The sequence below is a fragment of the Malania oleifera genome, chromosome 5 (assembly GCF_029873635.1).
Source record: "Malania oleifera isolate guangnan ecotype guangnan chromosome 5, ASM2987363v1, whole genome shotgun sequence".
NCBI classification, from domain to species: Eukaryota; Viridiplantae; Streptophyta; class Magnoliopsida; order Santalales; family Ximeniaceae; genus Malania; species Malania oleifera.
Window position 1 is genome coordinate 52,192,740 of NC_080421.1, and position 8,558 is coordinate 52,201,297.

The window sequence follows — 8,558 nt, forward strand, 5'->3', positions numbered from 1 at the left end:
ATGAATTAAACGAACATGACTTTGTTCACAAGAGTTTGAGAGTTGAAGTAGTGAATAGGAAGTCTGTAGATCTCATTCCACTACCAATTAAGTCTAAAGTGAGTGAGCCGACTGATGCTTTGCATTGACACAATCTACACTCTAAAATGAGAATGAAGGTTAATTTGAATTTTGAACATTATAAATCTTCTGCTGATATACATTGCATGTTCAAAGAATTTTTAAAGGGTGATATGGTTATATTCTGTATTCATCCTAAGTAGATTCCGGTAGGAAAGGTAATGAAGTTGCATGCTAACAAGATGGATCATTTTAAAATTTTTAAAGAAAACTGGTTATAATGCTTACATGCTTAATATTCCTGTTGATTTTAGCATAAGCAATGTTTTCAATGTTGAAAATCTAACTCCATTTCTTGTAGCATCTTCTTTTCAAGAACCTTCTGCAGGTGACCCCACTCCTTTTGTCCCTGAAAGCTTGAAATTGTCTTTCCCTCTACCCTTACCCTTACCCTTACCCTTACCCTTACCCAAGACCCTTGATGTAATCTTGGATGACAAGGCAAAGTTCACTCAAATAGAATCATACCATAAATTCTTGATCAAGTGGAGAGATGAGCCACTTACCGAAAGAAGCTGGAATTTTAATGAAGAACTCCTTCATCTTAACCCTGAATATTACTCCCAGCACTTTGCCTTTAATTCTTTGGAGAAGAATTCTTTTGGGCCCAAGAGAGATGATGGGTATCAGAATACGTTGCCCATGTCATTTTCAGATATTATAACACGTGGACGACCTTCATATGTCAACATTTCTTTTGCAGATGTTATAACGCATAGACGACCCTCGAAAGTCCATGATTCCTTTGCCGACATGCTAACACATGGAAGACCTCCAAATGTCTCTTTTGTTCATTGCTTCACAGGAATTCATGGAGTATCTAGAAGACATTTTCAGTGTGAGAAAGACCCCAGCAGTGATGTTGAAGCAATTCTGAGATCAAGACCCCTTATGGGCCCCACACGGTTTCATATTGGGCCCCACATGGCTAGGCATCCCTTTTGACTTATATTTTTATTTAATGTAATATTGCAAGTCAACTTAGCTTGTAAGTGTGCTTAGAATTTATGTGACTTGTAAGTTGAGCTACTTAATGTGTCTAGTGAGTTTTGTGTTGTATTATGATTTGTGAGTTTTGAGAGTGTGTCTCCCATGCTTACATGGGAATTGTTTGTTTTCATTTATTTTGTCCCCCCATGCTAGCTTAAGTAGTTATATTTGTGTCTTCCCTTCCCCATGTCAACTCTCTCTCTCTCTCTCTCTCTCTCTCTCTCTCTCTCTCTCTCTCTCTCTCTCTCTCTCTATATATATATATATATGTATCTGCATTGTAAAAGTTAAAAGCCAGACATTAAGTAATATTGAATTTCAGTTAAAGACTTTGTCTTTGTGAGCTTGTCTAAGCTTGTTCCGATCCTTGTGATTGAGTGGCGAGAGGCTACATTCGTTCTCCCCGAAGATCAGTTGATGTGAGACCAATATCTATCCAGCGATACTATTTATTTCCATCATTCACATCCTCCATCCATCATCCACACAGCCACCCCCAGGTTACTCCCCACGGCCAACAATATCCATTTCAGTTGCTACACACACACACACACACACACATATATATATATATAGCAATATATCAAAGTGTGCACAAAGTACTCCAAAAGAGTTCTAACTTTTGGAGAAAATCATCAAGGCATTCTTCAAAGTTCGTGGTGATTTTCGTATTTGCTTGGACCATCCCAAGAATACAACAACTTCATTACAACTTCAAAGCTTGATTAAGGAATTTCAAAGGTATAATATGAATTTGTGTGAATCAAACCGAGCTATTGAACGATTTATTATGTTAAGATTCTTCTTAAACCAACCTAAAATTGCTTGAGAACCTTTTTTTAAGGTTCCATAAGCATTCGTTGAGAAACAACCTTGAATCCTTGCTGAAATTAGAATAGCTTTCCCAAGAAGGGGGGGGGGTGAATTGGATTATTTAAATATTTAACCTCTTTTTAAATTCTACTTGTTTTAATGCAACAACAAGAAAGTAAATTAATCATCTTATAATCACAACCAAATCACATCACAAAGTACTGAAAAATTAAAAACACAATCCAACCAACCAAAGTATGAAAATCAATCAAACATTCAAGAATGGTATGCTTTTTGGTAGTAGCCTTGTAGTTGTTTGCAAATCCTGTTTTGAATGAAATTTTATTGCGCTTCTCTTAATCAAGATTTCCGCAAATTAACCAACGTACTCCCTTGTGGGTTTCCGTAAATGGTTAATTAAAACGTACTTTCTAAAATTAAGAGTCTTCTTTGAATATGGATTTTAAGTCGTGCAACCTGCACTTAGCATGCACTATATATGATGTAGAAAGTAAAGAGAGTAAGGATGAGAAGAACACCGAGAATTACGAGATTCCGCTTATTCCCAACTTACGTCCTCGCCTTTGGTCAATCTCACCAAAGGATTCCACTAAGTGTGCTATTTTCTGGGCAGAGCATGCCTTTACAATATTCCCTCTCCAAACGATCAATCCTCGCTTGGTACAACGATCCAAACTATCTTTGAACCGTCAGCAATACAATGAGAATGCTACAATGATCTGAGTACAAAGAAACTCTCAAAATAGAGTAGAGTTGTACAAGTTAGAGTGCAAACTGTACTTCAATCAAATAATAATAAAGAAAGTATGAAGCTCAAGTATTAGAGATCCCCAAAGGTTCGTTGATTGATAAAACTTAGGGTATGAACCGTGGTTTGATGATTCGGCAATAATTTCAGAATTTTTTTTCTCAGATGGAGTGTGAGCAATAGAGAGCTTTGAAAGATTGTAGGCTTCGATTGCAAGAGTGCTGAGTAATTACTTAGATATTTGAATTCTTGGGATTAAAGGAGTATTTATAGGCATTTAAGGATTAGTTTCCTTATTCCCCCAGTGACTTGGAGTGTCCACCAAGTTTTTATAACATTCATATTTGAAAAACCAATTTTTGAAATTTTCTCGTTGGAGTTTAAAAAGTCAAAACTCGTGAGTCGGCTAGACAGGCGATTGGGTAGTGTAAATTCACAAGGTCAGTCGGCTGGACAGGCAACTGACACCCTTCTGTCTCCTAGAAATTAATTCAGGAAATAGTCATTCGGTTGGCGAGAAACAATTCATTTTGGGTCAGTCGGCTGGGTACTGTCAGTCTGCTGGGCGATTTATGTTTATTGAGTCAGTCAGCTGGACAGTTAATTTTTCTGTTGTTTCTCTGTCATTCGACTAACTGAACCAAAGTGTTTCTGGTCAGTCATCTGGGCAGACCATTTACTGATTTTCCTTTTTGGTTTTTCAATTTTTGTTTTGCTCTCTTGTTTTGATCTTTCATAAAACATTTTTCAAGGTTTTAAAATAGGTCTCTAAGTCCATAAATATCCACTAAAGAGCTTCATATTTTGTAAATTATATTTGATACGAAGCACTAACAAACAACTTTTCTAAATATGACTTTTGAGTGCTGAAACTTCAAGTCTTTTGATGATCCTCTTGTCCTCAAGTCCTTTTTGATCTTTAAGCTTTTCCATTTGTCTTTAATATACTCAGTGAAGCTTTCTCTTGATTTGTCTTTGATTTCAAGCTTGTTTCCATGACAAATGTAAGTGTTGAGTTATGCAATGCTAAAACAAATCTCTCAACAACACATATTAAACCTGAAAAGCAAGGTGTAGTCCCAAGAGAGGGGGTGAATTGGATTATAAAAAATTTTTTTAATTCCTTTTAAGAATCATTAACCTTCTTTTATTTCTTTGAGCCAATTCTTGACTTGTTTGTTTAATTCTTTAATCACACAAGAACTTAGTTCTTTTAATTCAATCAATGAATACAACTATGCAAACAACCAAGCAACCAAACCAATCATTCAAGTAACCAAGCCAATCATCCATGATTTGAAAACAAACAACCAAATGATTTGCCAAGCACAAGTTACCTACAGCACTTAAAATAGTTTTTTTGTTTATATAAGCCATGTATATATAAAATTTGTACTTGCTGATATAAAGCCCTGTATTGATTGTTTTGCTTCTTCAATATGATATGTAATACAACATCCAATAAATACAATATCTACACTCTTCTCAATATTCAAAACTCAACTAAACTCTCAGTTAATTTATCCCTGGGCTGTTCACCAAGTAATGTACTCTTATATGGTTTCCGCAAGGTATGGTATAACCAACGTACTCCCTTTCGGTTTCTGCAACCCAAATCAAAATTAGACTTCAAGTTTTCATCGTCTTATATTTCAAAATATTGATTCACATTATGTATCAAATATCAATATTATGCTCATATCATCAATGTCATACCATGCTCATAGATATAATTATTCTTGTCATGCTTAAAAAACCAATTGATCTTTTAGATTGTGATACTAAATGAGCTTTTTTTTTAAAAAAAAAAATTGTGATGCCAATTAAAATTTTTAAAATGTGATACCAAAAATATTCATGGATACCAAAGATTTTATAGATACCAAAGTCATTATCACATTATACACAACTCATGGATACCAATATAACCATTATATCTCTCATAGCTCATGGATATCAATATAAAAAGCAGTAAGTCTATCCATGTAATTCATCAATAGCATGCATGATAAAAAATTAATCTCACATCAAAATTCATGCTTATACTCAATAATCTAATACTAAAATTTTCAACATAGTGATCCATAAATTTTCAATATAAGTCAAGCATATCGTGTAGTATATCATATAGGCATGTAAGCATATAGCATCTCATATAGTCATTCATTCTCAAACTTATCTTAAACTCTTCTTTAAGTTTTTCTATTTTAACTAGTTTGTTTTGTTGATCATGAATTAAGTTACTTTCTCAATTTTTAAAGGGAAAGACCTAATCCATTGAGTTTTTCATTTATGAACTAGTCTATCATCTCGGTACCCATACTTTCTTGGGTCCGGTTGGTTTCATAAAGGATGTTTATTTAACTCTCCATATTTGTTTAGTTTTCACACATTTTCTCTTAAATGGACATTTAAACTTTATATGCCCCTTTTTCTTACATGGATAGCATATGGTGTCAATGTAAGCATTAAGGGATGTGCTTGCATAATCTTTGGAGGCTTTTGAGAAATAACCCGTGTAAAGATTCCTTTTCTTTTTATTTTCAATTTCATTAAATCCAATGTCTTCTTTGTTTAGAGATATTCTTTAGGAGCCTACCATTTTTTCAAAGTTTGTTTTTCCTTTTGTAAAGTTATAAATGATCTTTTCTTTATCTTTAATTTGATTTTTGAGATCATTTAACTTTATCTCTTTCTTGTTGTCAACCTTCTTTAGTGATTTTTCTAATTCTAGAGATAGTTTTCTTATCTTATCATCTAATTCAGAAATATATATATATATATATATATTTTATATTCTATAGAGGATAGGGATCGAAGGTCTTCTATCATCTTTTCATTCTTGCTTTCTAGTTCTTTAATTTTTAAATCTTTTTCACTTTTAGCAAGATTTTTAGCTTCTAACTCCTTTGCCATAGCTTCATTCTTACTTTCTATTTTCTTGATTCTAGAATCATTTTTTCTTTCTGCAGCCTTAAGGAATTCTAACTCTTTCATTATTCCTTCATTCATATTTTCAATAAAGTATTTTGTTTAGTTATTTTAACTAGCATCTTGTGAACTTTGAATAAATCATTTTGAAGTTCTTCATAAGATAACATGCTCTCATTATCGGATTCATTACTACAAGAATTATTTAAAGATTTAGATGAGGAGCTTTCCTCATTATCCCAAGCCATAAAGCATGTATAAGCAACCTCTTGGTCACTTGATTCATTCTCTGAACTACTTGTACTCATCATGTCCCAAGTAGTGGCTTTCATGACCTTTTTCTTTTTCTTATTAGATTCTTTCTTTAGTAGTGGACATTCTAGTTTAATATGTCTAGCTTTGTTGCAATTGTAACACGTAGGAGTTTTATTCTTTGATTTCTTGCTAACTTCTTCTTCTTCATCATCTAATTTAGATTTGGATTTTCTTTTGAATTTATTTTTCCTTGTTAGAATTTTTGTTAGTTTTTAGATATAAAGGATACTTCATCTTCATCCATTTCTTCTTCACTACTTGAGTTCTCTTTTAAGGATTTGTAGACTGTGTCTTAGGCTTTGGTTTTACCACTCTTTCCATTCATTGTCATTTCGTATGTGAGTAAAAAACCTATAAGCTCATCTAAGGAAGTGGTTTTTAGATTTCTTCCTTCCATTATGACAGTGGCTTTTGGTTCCCATTTAGGTGGCAGCCCTCTAAGAATTTTCCTAATCATCTCATAAGCAGTGTAGATTTTTCCTAGTGCATTTAAGGAACTGATTATGTGAGTGAACCTAGTAAACATATTAGTTATGGATTCATCCGGGCTCATTTTAAACACTTCATATTCACTTGTAAGCATATCAATTATATTATACCTAACATCTATAGTGCCTTCATATGTTACTTCTAATTTGTCTCATATCTCCTTAGCTGATTTGCAAGTCATTATTGTATTAAATTCATTTGCATCTAAAGCACAATATAGAGCATTCATGGCACTAGAATTTAGTTGCAGCATCTTATAGTCTAAGTCTGTCATATCAATTTTCTCCTTAGGGACTTGTTTTCCATCAACTATCTCAGTGGGAATTTGGTCACCATCCATGAAAACCTCCCATGCTTTCCAATTCATAGATTGAGAATATATTTGCATTCTCTTTTTCCAAAGGTATGGTTCAAACCATAAAAGATTGGTGGCCTAGTTGAAGATTGTCCCTCTTCAAAGGGAGCTATGCCTAATTGAGCCATTTAGATCTTTTTATAGCTACTAATTAAGATTTTCTATAACCCCACTCTGATACCCATTGAAAAGCAAGGTGTAGTCCCAAGAGGGGGGGTGAATTGGATTATAAAAATTTTTTTAATTCCTTTTAAGAATTCCTAACCTTCTTTTATTTCTTTGAGCTGATTCTTGACTTGTTTGTTTAATTCTTTAATCACTCAGGAACTTAGTTCTTTTAATTCAATCAATCAACACAACTATGTAAACAACCAAGCAACCAAACCAATCATTCAAGTAACCAAGCCAATCATCCATGATTTGAAAACAAACAACCAAATGATTTGCCAAGCACAAGTTACCTGCAGCACTTAAAATAGTTTTTTTGTTTATATAAGCCATGTATATATAAAATTTGTACTTGCTGATATAAAGCCCTGTATTGATTGTTTTGCTTCTTCAATATGATATGCAATACAACATCCAATAAACACAATATCTACACTCTTCTCAATATTCAAAACTCAACTAAACTCTCAGTTAATTTATCCTTGGGCTGTTCACTAAGTAATGTACTCTCATATGGTTTCCGCAAGGTATGGTATAACCAACGTACTCCCTTTCGGTTTCCGCAACCCAAATTAAAATTAGACTTCAAGTTTACTTGATTTCTATATTACGTAATATATATGATTATCAATTAAACCATCCACACAATTTAAATATGCTGAAAATAAAGAATAAGGGAAAGAGAGAGTGAGACGGAGATTTTTACGAGGTTCAGCTTATACCCAACATACATCCTCATATTTGGAAAATCACCAAAGGATTCACTAAACCTTTTCCTTTGACGGGCGGAACAATACCTTTACAACACTCCTTGGTTAAGGCTAGAGCCCGCCTTCTCCAAACGATATCCCCTCATCCGGTCACTCCTTAACTAGGCTAGAGCTCGCCTCTCTAAACAATATCCCCTTGCTTAGCCAACAATCCAAACAACACTTGGAATCGTCAGTCTACAAGATACAAATCAAATATTTGTGTACAAAGAATTTGCTCTTAAAAGAGCTGATTAGTACAACAATTTAGAACTATAATATACTTCAAAGTAAATAACAATATGGAAATTAACTTGAAGCTCAATGAAGTATATCACCGATTAATTATTTCCATTATTGAAAGATTTAGAATTTGTAGCACAATTCCGGTGGAAGAAGATCAGCAAAAACTCAGTTGAATTTGTGCAAGTTAAGAGCAAGAGAGAGCCTTGAGAATTTGAGAATAATTGAGAGAGAATTTGAATTTTTGCTGAATTTGAATTCTTGGTATATTGATTTAATGATCTTTGAGGCTTATTTATAGACTTTAAGGGTATGTAACTTAGTCCCCAAGTGACTTGGAGTATTCCCCAATTTTTCACAAAGTTTGAGCCCCAAGCAAATCATTTAAAAAATGTTTCCGTTGAGGTTTTTTTAAAATTCTATTCATGGCAGTCGCCTGCCACAATCTGACAGTCACCTGCCATATTATTTTTAAAGGGGTAATAGGTTGGTAGTCGCTTGCAAGGACACAGTCAGTCACCTCCAAGGACACAATCAGTTGCCTGGCTTGACCACCCAGGCGCTTGTCATGGTTTAAGCAGTCTACTGGTAGAATATAATGCTGGTGTCAATTTCA